Below are 23,379 nucleotides of genomic sequence, written 5' to 3'. Positions count from 1 at the left end.
GGTGTAGCTATGTCCAGAGGCACCCAGACAACACAACATGCATTAGCATCAATTATAACCGGGAAAGAGAGACTTTGAATCAAAAGCTAGCCGTTCCCCCGTTCCCCATGAAAGCCTTCCCTGTAGCTCAGTTGGTAGAGCATGGTGTTTGCAACACCAGGGTTGTGGGTTTGATTCCCACGGGGGGCCAGCACAGATTTTTTTTTTTAATGAAATTCTATAAAATGTATGCATTCACATCTGTAAGTCGCTCTGGATAAGAGCGTCTGCTAAATGACTAAAATGTAAATGCAGTTACACAATAATACATTCCTGAGAAACAGCCTTTTCTTCTCTCTTAGCCTGACAGCTTGGCCTCCCAGAGACACCCCAGGTGTATAGAGACTTATACGGTGCATCCCAAATGGCTCCCTCTTCCCTATATTAGTGCATTACGTTTGAGCAGGCCCCATATGGCACTATGTAAGGGAATAGAGTGCTATTTGGGACGTAGCTGTAGTCATTGGAATAGGCTGATAACACGCTCTTGTCTTTATAAGGTTTTAATGCAGTTTTGATGCAGTAGGGTTTGAGAGTGGCTGGATGTACATTCGTAGAGTAAAGACAAAAACTGTTGTGGGCAGTGTTTTCCTCAATGGAGTATTTGGACCTCTGGGCCTTTGCCTATGTGTACCAAACAGGGTGGGGTAAATTCTAATTGAAGTTAGTCATTTCAGGAAGTGATTTAAATTTCGCATTAATAAATTGAAAAACATTTTCAATAAATTCTTTCTTCTTTTCAGTTTATTGAGAAGTCATTGACAATAGATGCACTTTTTTACAATTATTAACTTAGAATTTCAGTTTACATTTTGAATTGACCCCAACCTTGGTACCAAATACAAATATGACAAACAACGTCTTAGATGCTGATTGGCACACAGGGCATATTTGACCCAATAAGACTTGAGTTACAGTGACATAATCGGCTTATAGAGGCCAATCAATCTTGGCTTATCCGGCTCTTGATAAGCTTATTACTATTTTCTAGTCATCTTCTGATGATAAAATATTGATATTTAATTCAACCTTTGACATGTTGATTGACTGGCCGGTCTTCTTATATCTGTCTATAAGATTGGTCTGCAACTATCGGTCTGCTGGCCAGTTTTGGCCCCAAGGAACACATTCCTGGGCCTCCAACAGCCTCCCATTTTTTTAATGAATTATTTGAAGGGATTCACTGTGTTTTCCTGTGAATGTTCAGTTCTGCATGCGAACAGTGGGAAACAAACAAACAGTACTGTACTGCTCTGGCCCTTACCACAGTCCATACCAGTGTCCAACTGTGTGTGTGTGCATGCGCATGTGTCCATTACCTGAGGCCATACCCAGAATCCCTCACACCAGGAAGACAGCGATGACCTCGTTAATTGGGTCACGTATTGTTTTAGTGTCTGAGTTGCCATGGGCAACAATGACCCTTTCACTTCTGTTGTTGTTGTTTTGTTAAAAGAACAACTGAAAGTTCTGTTAATTACAGTTGTCACGCTGCTGAGCTAGGTCCAGGTGTGTGTGTGTGTGTGTGTGTGTGTGTGTGTGTGTGTGTGCATGCATGTGTGTTTTTTTTAATCATCAATCTACATACAATACCCTTTAATGAAAAAGTGAAAACAGGTTTTTAGAAATGTTTATAAATTAAAAAAGAAGTACCTTATTTACATAAGTATTCAGACCCTTTGCTATGAGACTTGAAATTGAGCTCAGGTCCATCCTGTTTCCATTGATCATCTTTGAGATGTTTCTACAACTTGATTGGATTCCACCTGTGGTAAATTCAATTGATTAAACATGATTTGGAAAGGCACACATTGTCTATATAAGGCCCCACAGTTGACAGTGCATGTCAGAGCAAAAACCAAGCCATGAGGTCGAAGGAATTGTTCGTAGCGCTCCGAGATAGGATTGTGTCGAGGCACAGATCTGGGAAGGATATCGAAAAATGAAAGTTCCCCAGGAACACAGTGGCCTCCATCATTCTTAAATGGAAGAAGTTTGGAACCACCAAGACTCTTCTGATTAAGCAATCATGGGAGAAGGGCAGTGACAGTTTTAGCTTGTATGGCTCCCTGGGCGAACCTCCCCTTCAGCGGCCCCTCCCACCCCCAAAAAATTCACCATTCAAAAAAACTAAACAAAAACACCATTCTGCACTAACTGTAATTTTTATTCAGACATTTGGAACAACACATAAATAATCATAACAATTAAAACTATATAAATATATACAAAAATAAGTAACAAAGACAAATAGAAACAAATTGTACTATATAAATACAATTAAGAGAATCGCATTATTACACTATTACCCTATTGCTAACAAAAAACCTAACTAAAACTAAATTGCACAAATCCGATATCACACAAATACACAAATAGAATAGCACACTTATAAAGAAGAGAACCTGATTATTACACTATTGAACTTCAAACAAGAAACACACACAACTAAATTGCACAACTGCCATATAAACCCTGACCTTTCTTGCCTTCCTTGATGCAAAGTCATCAATTACATCATCATAGGAAATCTGCCCAGCAATTGCATGGTTAATACTGATGACAGCAAGGCCACTAAGGTGTTCTTGTGACATGGTGGACCTCAGGTAGGATTTGATGAGCTTCAGCTTTGAGAAGCTCCTCTCTGCTTCAGCTACCATCACTAAGACAAATTCTGAGAGCAGTGCACAAATGTGGATACATTTGGACTGGTTTTATATTATTCTTAATGATTTTGCACAAACCAAAAAATGCAACAATATGTCTGTGAAACTATATATTCACAGTATTATGAATGAATTGTGGTTTATTTGGTAGCATTTCGTAGTGTGACTGATTGTAGTAATTACATTAGTCCTGTGCAAAGTTAGAGGTGCGCTATTTGATAGATTCCCCCACACCCCCTACTTCGGGCTTCCAGTGGGGAGACCTGAGGTCAACCTACCCCCGCTCCCCCTACCTCTGGCTTCTAGTGGTGAGACCTGAGGTCAACCTACCCCCGCTCCCTCTACCTCTGGCTTCTAGTGGGGAGACCTGAGGTCAACATACCCCCGCTCCCCCTACCTCTGGCTTCTAGTGGGGAGACCTGAGGTCAACCTACCCCCGCTCCCCCTACCTCTGGCTTCTAGTGGTGAGACCTGAGGTCAACCTACCCCCGCTCCCTCTACCTCTGGCTTCTAGTGGGGAGACCTGAGGTCAACATACCCCCGCTCCCCCTACCTCTGGCTTCTAGTGGGGAGACCTGAGGTCAACCTACCCCCGCTCCCCCTACCTCTGACGCCCACTCCGACAAGGTTAATTGACCCACAGTCCCACACGGTGACATGATATCATTGACGTGACGTGCAAATGAGCGACAGAAAACCGATCGCACAAATGTCACCATTACGATTTTTTTTGTGCGGGCACCCCGTGCAGCCCCCGGCAAGATGACGCCCTGGGTGGCTGCCCATGTCTCCTATACCTAAATGCACTACTAGAGAAGGGCCTTGGTCAGGGAGGTGAAATACATTTGATTGATTGTTTGCTGTGCTGGATGCTGTGTATTCACTAACTTTCTGAATGACGGAAATGTTTATAGTATCTGTAACATATCTTGGTGTGTATTTAATCTGCATCTTAACTTCTACTTAACGACCTACTTTGCAAAAAGTTACCTAAAGGACTCAGACCATCAGAAACAAGATTCTCTGGTCTGATGAAACCAAGATTGAAGTCTTTGGCCTGAATGCCAAGTGTCACGCCTGGAGGAAACCTGGCACCATCCCTACTCTGAAGCATGGTGGTGGCAGCAGCATGTTGTGGGGATGTCTTTCAGTGGCAGGGACTGGGAGACTAGTTAGGATCGAGGGAAAGATGAATGGAGCAAAGTACAGAGAGATCCTTCATGAAAACCTGCTCCACAGCACTCAAGACCTCAGACTGGGGTGAAGGTTCACCTTCCAACAGGACAATGACCCTGAGCACACAGCCAAGACAATGCAGGAGTGGCTTTGGGACAAGTCTCTGAATGGCCCAGCCAGAGCCCGGACTTGAACCCAATCAAACATCTCTGGAGAGACCTGAAAATAGCTGTGCAGCAACTCTCCCCATCCAACCTGACAGAGCTTGTAAGGATCTCCAGAGACAAATGTGAGAAACTCCCCAAATACAGGTGTGCCAAGCTTGTAGTGTCATACCTAAGAAGACTTGAGGCTGTCAAATGTGCTTCAACAAAGTACTGAGTAAAGGGTCTTAATACTTACATATGTAAATGTGATATTTCATTTTTAAATTTTTAATACATTTGCAAAAAAATTCTAGAAATCTGTTTTTGCTTTGTCATTATGGGGTATTGTGTGTAGATTGATGAGGGAAAAATACAATTTAATCCATTTTAGAATAAGGCTGTAATGTAACAAAATGTAAAAGTATTTTTTCTTATTTGGCACACAGAAACTAGAGGCCATAGTTAAGTTGGTGAAGAAGTTGGTGTCTTTCCTCATGCTGAACAAATTTGCCTCAAGGAGCCATAAGGTCTGCAGGATAGATTTTTCTTGGACATTTTGGAAAACCTTTGAAAAACGTGTTCTCATGAACCTTAAGTTCAAATAACAAATGATGTATGTAGGCCCATGGTACATCTCTTAACTTAGTTTGAGAACAGCTAAAGGATTGGTCAAAAGATGTTCCTCACAAATAAATCAGATTTTCCGTGGCCTTTTAAATCATTGTAAATCTACTCAACTGTGGCCTATCAACCTGAAACGTGTCATCTCTATCAGGGACCTCTCTGAGATCAACCTCACGGAGTTTGGTATCTCACAAAACAAGGAAACTATTAACAACTTGTTCTTTGAATATGTAACAGTAATGCTCAAAACCATCTCCTCAGGAACCATACATCAGATGTTTATTTAGACTCATGATTAAAGTAAGATAGTAGTTCCTACATGATAAAGTGTTGCTTTGTTATCCAACTGATTTTGTGTCCTTTCTGTCATCCTGTGAACCCCGTACATTGCTGCTCACTGCTATATTTTACTGTGTTAATTGCAGGAGGTGATTTTATCTGTTTGCTATCGCAGATGACTGGTGAGATACACCTACTGCAGATGGAGGGGTGTCAACCATGAGGGATGGAGGGAGAGGAAGAGTGTATTTGTGTGTGTATACGTATGTGCACATTGATTGATGGAATAGAGTTAGCATGTGTGTGCGTGAGATTCTGTGATAGTCTTAATCTCCCATATACGTTAAATCAAATCAAATGTTATTTGTCACATGCGCCAAATGCAACAGGTGGAGACCTTGCAGTGAAATGCTTACTTACAAGCCCCTATACGTGTGGGTGTGTGTAGGATGGGTGGATGGGGGAGGGAAGGATTATGGATATCATAATAGACAGATATGCATGGTGAAGGAGAGAGGATGACTGGATGGATGACTGGATGGATGGATGACTGGATGGCCGACTGGATGGACGACTGGATGGACTGGACGGATGGATGGATGACTGGATGGATGGATGACTGGATGATTGGATGGATAGATAGATAGCCCAAGAGTGAAGGCATCTGGTTGTGTATGTGTGTGTGTGAGAGAGAGAGAGAGAGGGAGAGAGAGAGAGATGTTATTGCTCTTTATATCAGACACATATCAACACTTGCATGGCATAGAAGGCAGGCAGGGGGCTGAGTGTTTGTGTTTGATTTTGTGTGTTTGATTCGTATGCCTGCAAACATGTGCGTGCATATTGTTTTGTGTATGCTTGCATGCGTCTGTGTGTAAGTATGCAAAACTATGCATGTGTGTGTCTGGTGCAGAAGGTGAGAGATCCCCACTGGTGTAGTGCCACTCCGATCAGCCTTCATATATGTCTGCAGCAGCAGCAGATGCCCCAGCGTCTGTCTCTGACTTAACCTCCTATACACTTAGTATGCAGCTGAGGTAAGACAGAGGTAGAGAGAGGGGGCAAAGGGAGGGAGATGGAGGAGAGAAATACAGGGTAGAGGAGAAGAGAGAGGGAAAAGTGATACTATTAGGAGATAGAAAATCAAGGTAGAGAGAGGGAGGGAGAGATGGGACAGAGAGAGAGATGGGGCAGAGGGAGGGAGGGAGAGAGAGAGAGAGATGGGGCAGAGGGAGGGAGGGAGAGAGAGAAAGAGATGGGGCAGAGGGAGGGAGAGAGAGAGATGGGGCAGAGGGAGGGAGGGAGGGAGAGAGAGATGGGGCAGAGGGAGGGAGGGGGAGAGAGAGATGGGGCAGAGGGAGGGAGGGGGAGAGAGAGATGGGGCAGAGGGAGGGAGGGAGAGAGAGATGGGGCAGAGGGAGGGAGGGAGAGAGAGATGGGGCAGAGGGAGGGAGGGAGAGAGAGATGGGGCAGAGGGAGGGAGGGAGAGAGAGATGGGGCAGAGGGAGGGAGGGAGAGAGAGATGGGGCAGAGGGAGGGAGGGAGAGAGAGAGATGGGGCAGAGGGAGGGAGGGAGAGAGAGAGATGGAGAGATGGGGCAGAGGGAGGGAGGGAGGGAGGGAGGGAGGGAGGGAGGGAGAGGAGGAGGGAGGAGGGAGGGAGGGAGGGAGAAAGATGGAGAGATGGGGCAGAGGGAGGGAGGGAGAGAGAGAGGAAGGAGAGATGGGACAGATAAATACAGAGTAGAGGAGAATAAAGAGTGAGGGAAGGTGATAGACAGCGACATGGTAGGTCGAGGAGAGATATTAGATAGAGAGTTTGTAGAAGATATGATGGTGAATATTTTGGAGAAGAGGGGAGATGGAGGAAAAGATGGAGAGAGATGCATATGGGAAAGCAATAGGGAGAGTGATGGTATTGAAAGGATGGAAGAGAGAGAAAATGAGGGAGGGCAGTAGGGAGTTCAGGGAGATGAAGGGGAGAGGAGAGGTGCTGATGGAGGCTGCTGAAGAGATAAGGGAGATGGAGAGAAGAGTGGGGGATGGATAAAAGAGGGAGCAAGAAAAGTGGAGGATAGCAATTTTGTGTGTGTATGTTTGTGCTTCCGTGTGTCTCTCTTGAAATCAAGAGATATTAAACCAAAAGAGAAGGTCACTTAAGGACTAGAGGAGAAGAAAATACAGCTATGGATATATCCATGTGCTTTCTCAGTGGTGAGACTATTTCTAGAAAGTCTCTCTCACTGTGGAGACTACTGTCACTTCACAGTACAGTAGAGCCTCTGTCACTGTGGAGACTGCTGTCACTTCACAGTACAGTAGAGCCTCTGTGGAGACTACTGTCACTTCACAGTACAGTAGAGCCTCTGTCACTGTGGAGACTGCTGTCACTTCACAGTACAGTAGAGCCTCTGTGGAGACTACTGTCACTTCACAGTACAGTAGAGCCTCTGTCACTGTGGAGACTGCTGTCACTTCACAGTACAGTAGAGCCTCTGTGGAGACTACTGTCACTTCACAGTACAGTAGAGCCTCTGTCACTGTGGAGACTACTGTCACTTCACAGTACAGTAGAGCCTCTGTCACTGTGGAGACTACTGTCACTTCACAGTATAGTAAAAGTCACTAGAGGCATGAAGTGAACAGTTGGAGGGACAGAACGTGTGTGAGAGAGAGAGAGAGAGAATGAGTTCTCCAATGTGGTCACTTCAGGGTTACTCAAAAGGAATTACCATAAAGTAGTATCAACTTCCCTTCACCACTTGAACGGTTGAACTCCAGCTAATCTAGGACAGCGATCCAAATTACACCCTATTCCCTGTGGGCCCTGGACAACAGTAGTGCGCTATAAAGGGAATAGGGTGCCATTTGGAACACAGCCTAGCATACGGGTTCAGTCATCATATCATGCTGCAGTGAGGGAGCTTCCATGTGTGAAATGTGTGTGTATGTGTGTGTGTGTCTTTGTTTTTCTGGAGATCAGATTTATTTATTTTTAAGTGAGCGCTGTCAGGCTGATAAGCTAGATCATGTGTGATGACGGCTCCCCTGGTTTATGTCGTGTGTGTGTGTGTGTGTGTGTGTGTGTGTGTGTGTGTGTGTGTGTCTGAGGGAAAGGAGAGAGAGGTGGGAGAGCGAGGAGGAGGAAGGAGAGTGGGCAGGAAAGAGGGAAGAAGAGTGGAGGGAGACAGGGAGAGGATAGAAAGGACAGAGATAGAAAGAGAGGGGAAGAACGAGAGAGAGACTGCTTAAGGAGAGAGAGGGGGAGAATGAGAGAAACAGACTGTTTAAGGAGAGAGAGGGGGAGAATGAGAGAAACAGACTGTTTAAGGAGAGAGAGGGGGAGAATGAGAGAAACAGACTGTTTAAGGAGAGAGAGGGGGAGAATGAGAGAAACAGACTGTTTAAGGAGAGAGAGGGGGAGAATGAGAGAAACAGACTGTTTAAGGAGAGAGAGGGGGAGAATGAGAGAAACAGACTGTTTAAGGAGAGAGAGGGGAAGAACGAGAGAGACAGACTGTTTAAGGAGAGAGAGGGGGAGAATGAGAGAGACAGACTGCTTAAGGAGAGAGAGGGGGAGAATGAGAGAGACAGACTGCTTAAGGAGAGAGAGGGGGAGAATGAGAGAAACAGACTGTTTAAGGAGAGAGAGGGGGAGAACGAGAGAGACAGACGGTTTAAGTTGCAGCCCCACAACACAGGTTCAAGCACAAACAGTACACACATGCCATATATGTGTACACACACACACACACACATCCCTCTCGTTGCTAATTGGCTGATGAAAGATGCCAGAGATCCTCACCCTAATTAGGTTGATGGCCGAATCAGAACGACACGTTACCGTAATTAGTGTGTATGAATGTGTGTTTGTGCGCTCGTGTGTTAATTAGCTCACGCAGAGCGAGAGAGAGAGAAAGGCTAGGGGGGAGAAAGAGAAGGAAAGAGTGAGAATGCGAAAGAGAGTATGGACAGGAGAGCCCAGTCAATCTTTCTTTATTAGTGAGGATCTGTCTTTCTCAGATGTCATCTCATGTCTAGATGGAGTTAGTTATAAAGCGGTCTGCCTTTCTTCTCTCCCTCCACCCCCCTCCCCCCTCTTTTTCTTTCTCTAACCCCTTGGTCTGGCTGAAAGAGGTTTCTCTCCCTCTCGTTCCCCTCTCCCTTCATCCCCTCTAAATGGACAGCAGAGCTTCTAACTAGCCCCGCCGTCCCTCTCCGTCGTCCATCTTCCAACGGTGAAGACACAGGGGAAGGAGAGGCTCTAAGCCCAGAGACAAAAGCCTTGGTTGGGGAGGAAATCCCTGACTCCAGCAATCATCTCTTTCTCTCTCTCATTCTCCATCTATTAGTCTGTTGATCTCTGTCTTTCTCTTCCCCCCCCTCTTCCTTCTTCTCCATCTGTGAGTGACAGCGACATGACCCCAGCCAGCAGAGCATAGACGGGTTGGTTGTTTACCAACAAAACCGACACGTGCGCAACTATTGGGCAAAATAGACAGGGTTGGCTTAGACTGTTGACAACATGTAAACGATATTACGTCTCCAAATGTTTCTAGAAAACGTAAAACACATTTGCCCAATAGGCACTGGTTGTCTCTCAAATACATCTTTACAGTTGTTTGTTAGCTAGCTAGTGAATTTCTGCCATATTAGCATAGACATGACATCAGTCAAAACACCTCAAAACAAGACATGTTTTCAAGAACAAGATGCAATGAGCTGAAACGAGCCACATACGATTCCCCACAAAGCAGCTTCTTGTCATTGTTACTAGCTTTATGACCATTCAGAATCATAACCACAGACGCCTTCCGGCCAAATCAATGTGCGCGCATAATTTTTGTGACGTTGTCAGCCAACCTGTCTATTTAGAATGACGTCTAAACACGATGACCTCAGAGGTCAGCCCACAAGGGCTTCTGGGGTACGTAGTTTCCAAAGCAACACAAGGGAACAACAGTTGGAAAGTTAGATAGAAAACAGTGGGTTATTTTCACGTTGTTATAGAAAACGTATAGGATCACTACATTTTACTTTCACATATCCCAATACATACTTGGTTGGTAAGTGACAGTTTCAATTCAAAGCACCCCATGAAATGATGTTTCTGAGCCTGTTGTCTGTTTACGCTGTGCCAATATTCATGCTTGGTGTATGAATATATACACACACACACACACACACACACACACACACACACACACACACACACACACACACACACACACACACACACACACACACACACAAAGGTTTCCGTATAAATATTCAACACACCTCTATCCCCGACGATGTTTGATTGTTGATTAAGTCATTACTGTTTTACCTCCTCAGGCTAACTTCATTTTTATTGTGTTACAATTAGAATGCATTTGTTTGTACTCAAGGTTAGATATTTAAAAGGTATTCTGTGTCAGAACTCACTAGTAGTGATGGGGTGAAGTCAGGCGCAGGAGACCAAATAAGCATTTTATTTCCTGCGTCCAAAACACCATACCCAGGCATGGAACAAGGAAAAATAACAGGGTCGGAAAACACAGTCCAGAAAAAAACGTCCGTCCAAAAATACACAAGAAAAGAAAAGAAAAGAAAAACAACCCCACGACAGGTAACAACAAACAATCCCTCACAAAACCTCAACCAGAAAGCAAGACTAAATACCCCGCTAATGAACTCAACTCAAAACAGGTGTAACACAAGACAGACAAAACCAAGGGGATTGGTGGCAGCTAGTAGACCGGCGACGACGACCGCTGAGCGCCGCCCGAACAGGGAGAGGAACCACCTTCGGTAGACGTCGTGACATTCTGGTGTAAAAATGATAATTATCAAGGTTAACCCTTTAGAATTTAGGACTGATATTATTCAAAATAGAATTTGAATTCAATTCAAATGCACCATATTAGGACTAGTAGTCTGATCAGTTTGTAGCCTAAAGTGGTTACACCATCTTTATGAAAAACGTTTCTGATACTTCAAATACTCTGTCCACTTACAATATTCCACGGCAATTAGATTCACTATAACACCTGTGATTCAAATTCATATTTGTATAGCTCTCAGGGCTGTACGTGTAGTGCGTGTGACTGAGCATGCGTGTGTGTGTGTGTGTGTGTGTGTGTGTGTGTGTGTGTGTGTGTGTGTGTGTGTGTGTGTGTGTGTGTGTGTGTGTGTGTGTGTGTGTGTAGGTGTGTGTAGGTGTGTGTAGGTGCTTCATGTAGCCTGCTGCCCTGTCTTTGGCCCTGCTCAGTGTGTGTGAGAGGTGGGGAAGGAGAGGAAACAAACAGGGAAGCTACCACATGTCTCTGGAGAACAGGGTCACAAACCAATCAGCCATACTGAGAGAGAGGGTCAGGGAAGAGGGGGAGGAGACAGGGAAGGAGAGAGGGGAAGGAGACAGGGAAGGAGAAAGGGAAGAGGGGAAGGAGACAGGGAAGGAGACAGGGAAGAGGGGAAGGAGAGAGGGAAGAGGGGAAGGAGACAGGGAAGGAGAGAGGGAAGAGGGGAAGGAGAGAGGGAAGAGGGGAAGGAGACCGCAAAGGAGAGAAGGAAGAGGGGAATGAGACCGGGAAGGAGAGAGGGAAGTGGGGAAGGAGAGAGGGAAGAGGGAAGAGGGGAAGGAGAGAGGGAAGGAGAGAGGGAATGAGAGAGGAAAGATTGGAAGGAGAGAGGGAAGAGGGGAAGGAGAGGGAATGAGAGAGGAAAGAGGGGAAGGAGAGAGGGAAGAGGGGAAGGAGACTGGGAAGGAGAGAGGGAAGGAGAGCTTGATCAGCAGGGGTCCGGGACAAGGTAGCACGCACGGTGAAATCAGTCCACAGCTGCAGCACGGCCAGGGGCTCAGATCCTCCGGGAGGGGAGACAGAGTGAAAGAGGGAGGAGAGATTAGTGGGAGCATGCCTAAGATCACACATTATTCACAAAAGCATCAAAGAGTAGGAGTGCTGATCTAGGGTCAGGTCCAACCAGTCCATATCATTTGATTCATTATGATCTAAATGGCAACATTCTTCATAGATCTGCACTCCTACTTTACAACGCTTTGTGAATACGGGTCCAGATAAGACAAGCTGAACCTTGCCCCCCGGCACATAAGCTATTGTGGGGTTGGGAGACACTGTGGCCCCTGTTCAATGTCACCCCTGGACAGGGCCATCTAGGAAGGAGCTTACCCAACCACCGAGGCAGTGGTCGTGTGGCTAACAGAGACAGAGTTGTGCTTGGCAGATCTGAAGGAGAGGCACATCATCATTTTAATGAGAAATTCAGTCCACTTGACAATTCGACAGAATTCACTATTCTTTATGATGAGGATTTTTACAACTTGAGACAGATAGCGATACAGTACAAAGAGATGAATACATAATATGGAATGTAACACAGATACAGATGCTGTGCATGTGGTGGTTTCAAATAGTAATGTCTCTACAGATAGCTAGCTCTGTCCATGCTTTTGCTAGGAAATGTCTATCTGATATTATAGCCAGCTAGCTAGCTGACCCAAAGCAGGCTTTTCTCCTCCTCTGTGGTCTGCAGATGCATGACTACATGATTTAAAACAATTTATTTAGCCTTTATTTAACTAGGCAAGTTAGTTAAGAACAAATTCTTATTTACAATGACGGCGCACAATTGGCCAAACCGGCCTACACCCAATCACGTCCGGTTGTGATACAGCCTGGATCCGAACCAGGGTGACTGTAGTGACGTCTCTGGCACTGAGATGCAGTGCCTTAGACCGCTACGCCTCTCGGGAGCCAGCCATGATCATGATGTTGTGGCTGTAACATTTAATGGACATTGCGCTTGCCCAACAACAGTTAGCTAGCTATATAAGAATGGACATTTTCAGGGAAAGCAGCTCATAGTAAGCCAATAACATGTCTATCATTGGATTGGTTCGACAATGCTGTCATCTCGTCTGGGTACTGCAACACCCCGATTGAAGCAATTGTACATCTAATCTGCTCTCCTATCCCCTCTTGATTCTACAGGGAGCTAGCCTGCTCTCCTCAAAACATCACTAGCAAGCTAGCTAATGTTAGCCGACTTGAGCAGACATCTCAGCTTGCTAACCAACGACACACCAAATATACACTGAGCAAACCATACTTTTATAAAGCAATGTTAGTCTCAATCAAATGACAAGTAGCTACATAGCTAGAACCTCTAGATACAGGCTAGGTAAAGAAGGCTCTAACGCTAGCTAGCATCAGCTTTGTGGAGGCTGTGCTATGTGGAATCAGTTTTTTCATCTTCCTCACCAATGCTTTGCTGTAGCGTTTAAATTCTGTGAATATCATTTAGTAATTTCATCAAATTTGATCCATATTTAGCACAGTGGAAAGCGTACTTCCAAGACTGCTTGAAAGTATGTTCCAGAATGACAACACCTCACCTAATTGGCTGGAAGAAAAACCCTGCCCACCAGAGCTCTCGTGTTTTTCTCTACTGGTGAATTTGTTCACATATCAAGTTAAATTGTTTACAAGTGTTGTTGTATTTATTCCCACATCACATTATGCGCTTTCGACTGTTGCTGCATTTATTCTCAAAGAAGTTACATGTTTGCAAATATTTTCTGCAAAAACGGATTATACATGTGCAAATCATACTTTGCATGCTTGTGCACTTCTGTCATTATTTTACCTCCATAACACACACACACACAGACACACACACATTCACACACACACATAGCTAGGCCTGACATACACAAACACACACGCCAGCTACATCTTCAAAGCCCCACCAAGTCCATTAGCAACATGTTTCTTCCCCAGAAGGAGGGATAGAAAACAGAGGAGAAAATGGAACTGGAGTACATCGCTCTTTTTCTCCTTCTTTCTTTCATGTTGCAGAGCACCTCTTCCCTTTACACCCTCTTCCTCTAATCATCTCTTCCCCCTCTTTTTCGTCTTGTACAGCATGTTTGCAACACCTAGGCAGCCAGTCAGCCACTCCGTCTGCCAGTCTGTCTGCCAGTCCGTCAGCCAGTCCATCTGCCAGTCCGTCAGCCAGCCAGTCCGTCAGTCAGTTGTACTGTTTCACTGCCAGATATCCAATAGGGTACACAGAGAGATATTGGTGCTGCTGTGAGTTATCATAGGTATACACTTGGTTGGCACTATATTCCCTATTGTTGCACAATTTTTGACTGGAGCCATACAGGTCCCGGTCAAAAGTAGTGCACTATATAGGGGAAAGGGTTCCATTTGAGATGCAGATAGAGTCTTACTCAGCTTCTCTCAAAGGCTTCAGCCCAAGGCCATTTTCTTCAGTGACTCTCTGTACAGTGAAAGTGTGTGTGTTGTCTCTGCATGTGGCCCATTTGCCTATAGTACTGTAAGTGTGAGACAGTCTTATCTTTCCTAGGCAGAAATTGTACTGTAGCAGGTAGGATAAAACAACAGGGATGTTATCGTAGCAACACTCTCATCCCCTACAGAAGAATGAAGTGGGAGGGAAAAGAGGAGAGGACTAGGTGGTACATTAGGATAATAAGGGGGGGCAGAGGGGGAAAGAGGAGGAGAGGACTAGGTGGTACATTAGGATAATAAGGGGAGCAGAGGGGGAAGAGGAGGAGAGGCTATTTGGCAATATAGGGAGGAAGAGAGGGGTGAGGGCAAACTCAGAATACAGATGGTATACCTGAGAGACAGAGAGAGAGATTCAAGCAGTCGTACAGTTTATTTTACACATTCATAATGCTCTCCTTTGATCCAGCCTCAGTCAGTAACAGTCCTGTCAACACCCGGCCTCTGCATAATGGATGACTGGCATCTCTACACAGTTCTGGAAAATCCTATTGGACTGGTCAGAGAAAATGTGTGGCTGTGTGAGAGTATGTAGGTCATGTTTGACCATAGGCAAAGTCTAGGGAGAGAGAGGGGGAGGCAGAGAGGGAGGCAGAGAGGGATAGAGAGAGGGATGGAGAGAAAGACACTTGTGCATGGTGATGATAGTCTTGTCAAGTTCCAAAGGCTCCTCCCACGATTAAAGGTTGACAAATAAAATCACTGAGCCCTGGGTTGGGGGGTGGAACAGGATTTCTGATGCTTTCTCTGGTTAGCAGTAGTGGACACAACAGTTCTGCTTCAGCTTTCCAGCTTTCAGATCCTCTCCCCCTCCTCTCTCCTCCTCCCCTCTCCTCACTCCATTTATCCTATCTCTGTCACTTTCAATCTCCCTCTTCCTTCCCTCATGTCTTCTTCCTCTCCCTGCCTCTTCCTCCTCTGCTAACTCCTACCTTAATATATTGAGTGTTAAGAAGCTCTTTGGTAATCACACACTCACTTGGAGGGAGATGTGTGGAGGGAGACACACACTGCTGCTGGCCGCGCTGAGCTGGGGGACAGAGCAGAGAGGTGACGGCTGGTGACAGACACCATGTGTTAGTCTGAGTGGCTGAGAGAGATGGCCTCAGACCACAGCAAGCTCAGCCAGGCTTCCCTATCCCTCACCCCTCGCTCTCTCACTCCCTGACTTTCTCTCTCAATTCAATTCAAAGGGCTTTATTGGCATGGGGGAACATATGTTTATATTGCCAAAGAAAGTGAAATAGATCTCTCTCTCTCTCCCCTCCGTTAGACCTCAGTCAGCTCAGCCAGTCTCCCAGCACCATGCTGCAAAGATGAGCTCAACTTTACTGGTCTTTTGTATGGACCTCTTTTCCCTGTCCCTTCCAGCCCAACAGCAGCAGAAGGCAGGTAAACAGTCTCTGGCCCCTCTCTCTCAATTTCCTGCCCTCTCTTTTTTAAATCAATCACTCCTCCGCTCCCTTCTTGTATCGCTTCCCCTCCCTTTCCACATCTTTTCCACACAACTTTTAACCTAAATCCAATGACATGGTGAATTTTTGTTTTTGATTTCACATTGAATTCACGTTAGTTGACAACTCAGCCAAATGTCAATCAAAATTAGACGTTGAAATGACTCATTTCTCATCCTCTTCTGGCAATACAATCAAATCACACACACACACACACACACACACACACACACACACACACACACACACACACACACACACACACACACACACACACACACACACACACACACACACACAGACAGCAAGCAGACTGAGCAGAGGCCGTCCTATCATGTAGGCATGGTTTGTGGGTAATGCGCTCTGACATCATCTGCCATAGCAGAATATTATACAGCCAAGCCTTATCACTGCTATAGCAGAATATTATACAGCCAAGCCTTATCACTGCCATAGCAGAATATTATACAGCCAAGCCTTATCGCTGCCATAGCAGAATATCATACAGCCAAGCCTTATCACTGCTATAGCAGAATATTATACAGCCAAGCCTTATCACTGCTATAGCAGAATATTATACAGCCAAGCCTTATCACTGCTATAGCAGAATATTATACAGCCAAGCCTTATCGCTGCTATAGCAGAATATTATACAGCCAAGCCTTATCACTGCCATAGCAGAATATTATACAGCCAAGCCTTATCACTGCTATAGCAGAATATTATACAGCCAAGCCTTATCACTGCTATAGCAGAATATTATACAGCCAAGCCTTATCACTGCTATAGCAGAATATTATACAGCCAAGCGTTATTACTGGCATACAGTAGTTCAACAGTATACAGCCAAGCCTTATCACTGCTGGTTAGCCTGAAACCCTAGCATCTCATGTTTATTTCATAGTAAGTATGTGTGTATATGTATGCGTACGTCAGCTCCTTTTTTTGTGTGTGTCTGTGTGTCTCTCTCTCTCTGTGTGTGTGTGTGTGTGTGTGTGTGTGTGTGTGTGTGTGTGTGTGTGTGTGTGTGTGTGTGTGTGTGTGTGTGTGTGTGTGTGTGTGTGTGTGTGTGTGTGTGTGTGTGTGTGTGTGTGTGTGTCTGTGTGTCTCTCTCTCTCTGTGTGTGTATGCATGTGTGTGTGTGTACGTCAGCCCGCTTGCCATTTAACCGAAGGTGAACTATCAACCCTGTTTTTCCTTACTTAGCCTGCCGTCACCAACATACATATGTGTGTGGGGGGGGGTGTTTGCGTGTCAGCGCTTGCCATTTAACCGAAGGTGAACTATCAACCCTGTTTTTCCTTACTTAGCCTGCCGTCACCAACATACATATGTGTGTGTGTGTGTGTGTGTGTGTGTGTGTGTGTGTGTGTGTGTGTGTGTGTGTGTGTGGTGCGGGTGTGTGTGTGTGTGTGTGGTGCGGGTGTGTGTGTGTATGTGTGTGTGTGTGTGTGTGTGTAAACATGAATGATGATCTCTCTGTATTGCAGGAAGTCAGGGGGCACAGCTAAGCGTGAACTTTCACCCATGACTCTGAATTCTGAAAATAACACCAGGCCATTCTGAGGGGTTGCTGGTTCTGCTCATTTTATTTCCTGTGTGTATGGGACTGGGTTGGGTGTGTATTTCCTGTGTGTATGGGACTGGGTTGGGTGTGTATCTCCTGTGTGTATGGGACTGGGTTGGGTGTGTATTTCCTGTGTGTATGGGACTGGGTTGGGTGTGTATTTCCTGTGTGTATGGGACTGGGTTGGGTGTGTATTTCCTGTGTGTATGGGACGGGGTTGGGTGTGTATTTCCTGTGTGTATGGGACTGGGTTGGGTGTGTATTTGTGTACGTACATGGACTTCCATGTATGTGTGTGTGTGTGTGCATTTGAGTGTGTATTTGTGTGCATATGCATTCTTGTGTGTGCGTGCTTGTATGCGTTTGTGTTTAATGTTGGCTTTGACAGCTTGAGGGATGGTTTCTATCTGCTCCAAACAGATGTGGAATCATCCTTCAAGTTTTTAGTTTGAGTAATAATAAACCACTTTCAAATGGAAGTTTTCAGTGAAAACCTACAGGAGGGTGTCTCTCCAGCAACGGGGTTGGAGTGAAAACCTACAGGAGGGTAGCTCTCCAGGAACAGGGTTGGAGTGAAAACCTACAGGAGGGTAGCTCTCCAGGAACAGGTTTGGAGTGGAAACCTACAGGAGGGTAGCTCTCCAGGAACAGGGTTGGAGTGGAAACCTACAGGAGGGTAGCTCTCCAGGAACAGGGTTGGAGTGGAAACCTACAGGAGGGTATCTCTCCAGGAACAGGGTTGGAGTGGAAACCTACAGGAGGGTATCTCTCTAGGAACAGGGTTGGAGTGGAAACCTACAGGAGGGTATCTCTCTAAGAACAGGGTTGGAGTGGAAACCTACAGGAGGGTATCTCTCCAGGAACAGGGTTGGAGTGGAAACCTACAGGAGGGTATCTCTCTAAGAAAAGGGTTGGAGAGCCCTGATCTAGATTATAGTCGGAGGTCTCTGTTGATGGAGGAGGTTTGATAGTTGCGGATGAGATCTCCACCAGGTGGAGAGCAGAGAAAGATACAATGGAATACAACATTTAGTCGTACAGGTAACTGACAAAATAAACACTGACATAAAGTGTCCAAATATGACATTGGGCCACTAAGAGCCAGAACAGCTTCAATGCACCTTGGCATAGATTCTGAATCTCTATTGGAGTGATGCGGCACCATTCTTCCACAAGAAATTCCATCATTTGTTATTTTGTTGATGGTGGTGGAAAACACTGTCTCAGGTGAGACACACACACACACACACATGCCATTTAAACCCCCTATGCTCCTTTGAGACCTCTTTTTCAAAGTCACTGAGATCTCTTCTTCTAGCCATGGTAACCAACATAACTGACAATTGGGCTTTTTTTATGAGCATGATAGGATGTTAATTGCTTAATTAACTCAGGAACCACACCTGTGTGGAAGCCCCTGCTTTCAATATACGTTGTATCCCTCATTTACTCAAGTGTTTCCTTTATTTTGCCAGTCGCCTGTCTATATCTGACTGTCTTGCTCTGGAGTTTTCCAGAAGAATGCTACAGGTGGCTGTATTGTGATGCTTCAAGCAAGCAGTTGTTATTAGACTGGACAGACAGACGGATGGACGGACGGACAGACGGACGGACGTGCTTCTCTTCTGATGTTCATTCTGGAACCATCCACCTGCCTTCCAGAACTCTATAATTAGCCTTGTCTGCCAGCCACACACCACACTGTCAGCCGCAAGAGTTAATTAAAAAGCAGATTTCGAGAGGTGATAAGGAACAGCAAAAAATAACCCAATGAAAAATAATAAATGAATTCATTTCTTCCTTTTCTTCCACACTTCATCTCAAAAGAAGGGGACCGGAAGCTTTGTTTCCTCTCAGTCAATCATGTTCCTTGTGGTTCTTGTTGAAAGAGACGGGGAATATAATACCAGGGACAAACGATGCCGGGAGAGAGAGAGAAACAAACATACAGAGAGAGAGAGAGATACATAGAGAGATACACAAAGATACAGAGAAAGAGAGAGATAGAGAGAGATACACATGGATACAGAGAGAGATACTTACGATAAAGAGAGCTACAGAGAAATATAGAGAGAGATACACAAAGACACAGAGAGAGAGAGATACAGAGAGAGATTCACAAAGATACAGAGAGAGAGATAAGGCCTCTCTAATTAGTGTTTTAATAACAGCATATTTTGACATATGTCAGCTGTCAGTCAAACTGTGCAAAAGTGAAATCAAAACATACGTTTAGGCATTCATTCATAGTGGTTAAGGTTAGGGTTAAGGTTAGGGTTAGGGTTAAGGTTAGGATTAAGGTTAGTGTTAAGGCTAGGGTTAAGGTTAGGGTTAGGGTTAAGGTTAGGATTAAGGTTAGGGTTAAGGTTAGGGTTAGGGTTAAGGTTAGGATTAAGGTTAGGGTTAAGGCTAGGGTTAAGGTTTGGGATAGGGTTCAAACAGAATAACTAATATTACTAAATGAGTGTCTAGCACTGGAATATGATGAGAGAAAGAGAGAGATAGAGATGTGCTTTATTCCTTCAATAAAGGCTGTGAACTCTCATTCACACCGACACAAACACACACAAACAAAAACTATCATGTACTTTGTTTGCTCCTGTGTACAAACAAACACGCTCCATTTCAATCCACTTAATAAAACTACAAATTCACTCCAGAAGCCTCAACAGAGAATATCATTACAAAATGTAATATTTGTATTTTTACAGTAGGCAGATGGGCCTGTAGGTATTACATTCTCTCTCTATGGCGGAAACCCAGTAATCTGGCAGACACCTCAGTCAAAGTCCTCCTGACTTTAGAGTCTGGAAAGGCTCCTTACATCAATAATGAAGGGGGCTGTGCTTCTTACTGATTGGTTCCCCTTGCTGTCTTTCTCACTCAACTACCAACAGGAACAGCCACACACAGCCCCCGAGCGCCGCCCCCTTCCAATTACAACTGTTGGATTTTCAAATCCGAACAACGAGAGGTCTCGACCCACCAGGAAAAAAAACAACATTTGAGAGAACCAATCAATGCGTCCACTCAATTTCGGAGCTAATATTGCATTAACAAATGGCCTCCTGTCCAGACTGGTGAGTCACAGCCCTTCCTCGCTGTGTGGTCACGTGGGTCGCATCAGCCAGGCTAGGATCACAGAGACAAATTGCTTTTTTATATGTGGCGTATTACCTTTACCGAGCTATGGAAGCCTATCAGGGTCAAAGGCAAATTGACAGTCTCTGATGGGGGAATTGAATTGTCGATATCAATTTCACAGCGTGACAGAGAGTTGGAAAGAGAGAGAATATGTGTGTCTCTCTGTGTGTGTGTGTGTGCCTGTGTGTGTGTGGCACTGAGAGTTGGGTGTCAGCAGCCAAAATGAGAGGTGACCGGGATCTGAATTAGGTGCATGCTGCGGAGATGAGGAGAGCAGATGAAAATTAGGGACGGACCAATACAATAGGATAGGTTCCTACACTCTTAAGTGGATTCTTTTGCACTGTCCTGAAAAGGTCAGTGGATATGGATTTGTCCCAAATCTCTTAACAGGCTTCCTTGCCTCCACCACACACTCATGTAAAGTAGGGAGGATCAGAATGAATTCTACCACATTATGTTCACCAGTTAAGTATTCCCAGATCAGGTAGCTATCCTGAGGGTATGGTTCCATTGGATCAATGTCCACTGTTCTGTCAGTCACTTTGCATTGAAGCATCTGCTGAATGGCCACATTATGATGTAGCCAAGGAAGTCCAGCTGTTTAAGACCAACGGGATTTGCGGCTAAAGAACTTCTCTGCAGTTTGAGAGTAGATGATGGCGTGAGTAAAGTGTGTGTGTGAGCTTAGTCTTTTTGTGAATTGCATATTAACACCACGTTTATGTACTCCAGCGAAGTGTGGTTAAGTGTTTGTCAACATTCAGTTACAACAGACACACACACACGCACACACGCGCACGCACGCACGCAAGCACGCACGCACACACACACACACACACAAACTCCTCATGAGTGGTTAATGGTGCTTGTCTAGGCTCCTTTGAACCTCTCTGCATATGTGTCTTAAACTGGCTCTTACAGATAAACACTGTGTGTGTGTGAGTGTGTGTGTGTGTGTGTGTGGCTCTCACAGATAAACACTGTGTGTGTGTGTGTGTGTGTGTGTGTGTGTGTGTGTGTGTGTGTGTGTGTGTGTGTGTGTGTGTGTGTGGCTCTCACAGATAAACAGCAGGAATACAAATCTAATTTGGTTTTTAGTATAAAACAACAGAAGAACATAAGGCCGTCCTAGAAAATGGGCTCCCGAGTGGTGCAGCGGTCTAAGGCACTGCATCTCAGTGCTAGAGGCATCACTGCAGACCCTGGTTCGATCCCGGGCTGTATCACAACCAGCCGTGAGTGCACAATTGGCCCAGCGTCGTCCGGGTTAGTGGAGGGTTTGGCCCGGGGTAGGCCGTCATTGTAAAATAAGACTTTGTTCTTAACTGAGATGCCTGGTTAATTAAATAAAAAATAGGCCTATTCACTTATTTATTTAACCAGGGTAGTCCACTCACAGACAGTCATTTTTAATTAATTTTTTTAACCTTTATTTAACTAGGCAAGTCAGTTAAGAACAAATTCTTATCTACAGTGATGGCCTACCAAAAGGCCTCCTGCGGGGACGGGGGCTGGGATTCAAAATAAAATAAAAATATAGGACAAAACACACATCACGACAAGAGAGATACCACAACAATACATAAGGAAAGACAACAACATACTAAGGCAGCAACACATGACAACACAGCATGGTTGCAACACAACATGACAACAACATGGTAGCAACACAACATGGTATCAGCACAAAACATGGTACAAACATTAGTGGGCACAGACAACAGCAAAGGGCAAGAAGGTAGAGACAACAATACGTCACACAAAGCAGCCACAACTGTCAGTAAGAGTGTCCATGATTGAGCCTTTGAATGAAGAGATTGAGACAAAACTGTCCAGTTGGAGTGTTTGTTGCAGCTCGTTCCAGTCGCTAGCTGCAGCGAACTGAAAAGACGAGCGACCCAGAGATGTGTGTGCTTTGGGGACCTTTAACAGAATGTGACTGGCAGAACGGGTGTTGTATGTGGAGGATGAGGGCTGCAGTAGGTATCTCAGCATGGGTAGGATGGTCCTCTGAATCAGGGTTAGTTTGGCAGCTGGGGTGAAAGAGGCGCGATTACGATAGAGGAAACCAAGACTAGATTTAACCTTAGCCTACACTGAACAGTCAACATGGTTCCTGTGTTATAGTAGTGTCATTTCACCGGTGTGACTGGTAGACATTATGTAATTTTGTAGAAAATGTGCAACCAGTGGGATGTACAGGTAACTGCCAAAATAAAGGAAACACCAACATGAAGTGTCTTAATAGGGCATTGGGGCACCACGAGCAAGAACAGCTTCAATGCATCTTGGCATAGATTCTACCAGTGTCTAACCTGGTCCCGTGTGTCATTTACATTTAAACCCATTTAAATGTAAGTGATATGGCATACACAAAACAGTGAACATTGTTCTGTGTGTTTGTGTCATTTCATTGGTGTGACTAGATACATTACAAAATATGTTTTAGGAAAAGTGACGTTGAAAATGGAAAATCCATTTGGATTGCTTTAGCTGTAATGCATACGCTTTAGTATGGATTACAGCCTAACCCACGTTAATCCAGCAGGAGAAACACACACACACACACACACACACACACACACACACACACACACACACACACACACACACACACACACACACACACACACACACACACACACACACACACACACACACATTGATCCAGCAGAGAAATGCAGTAAACCACTGTGTCGTGCCTAGCTGCCTGCAAGACACTTTCTTCTCTACTTTCTCCTCCTTTTAGTCCCTCTTTCTTCTCGTAGTTCCTTTAAAAAGCGTTGATGTTAGCTTTATTGTTTTTCTGTATTGTAGAGCACAGAAGCTCTATAACTGAATTATGAAAGGCTTGTAAACAATGGAGAATGTCTATGAAATGAGATTTGATTGTTTTAGGGTTTTTAACATTTACATATTTATTGGTGAGTAGTATGCTAATGTATTTGCAGCAGAACTGCAATTC

At 44.9% G+C, this 23,379-nt stretch overlaps 1 protein-coding gene across 1 annotated transcript in view; it reads left to right on the top strand.

The window, feature by feature from the left end:
* The window catches only part of LOC106564442 (protein phosphatase 1 regulatory subunit 29), a 43,901-nt gene that overhangs the window by 10,807 nt on the left and 9,715 nt on the right, over positions 1-23,379 (top strand). The window lies entirely within an intron of this gene.

This window comes from Salmo salar, chromosome ssa12 (genome assembly GCF_905237065.1).
Source record: "Salmo salar chromosome ssa12, Ssal_v3.1, whole genome shotgun sequence".
Lineage (NCBI taxonomy): Eukaryota > Metazoa > Chordata > Actinopteri > Salmoniformes > Salmonidae > Salmo > Salmo salar.
Note: the sequence above shows the minus strand (reverse complement) of the source record. Positions and strands in the feature narration are given on the sequence as shown.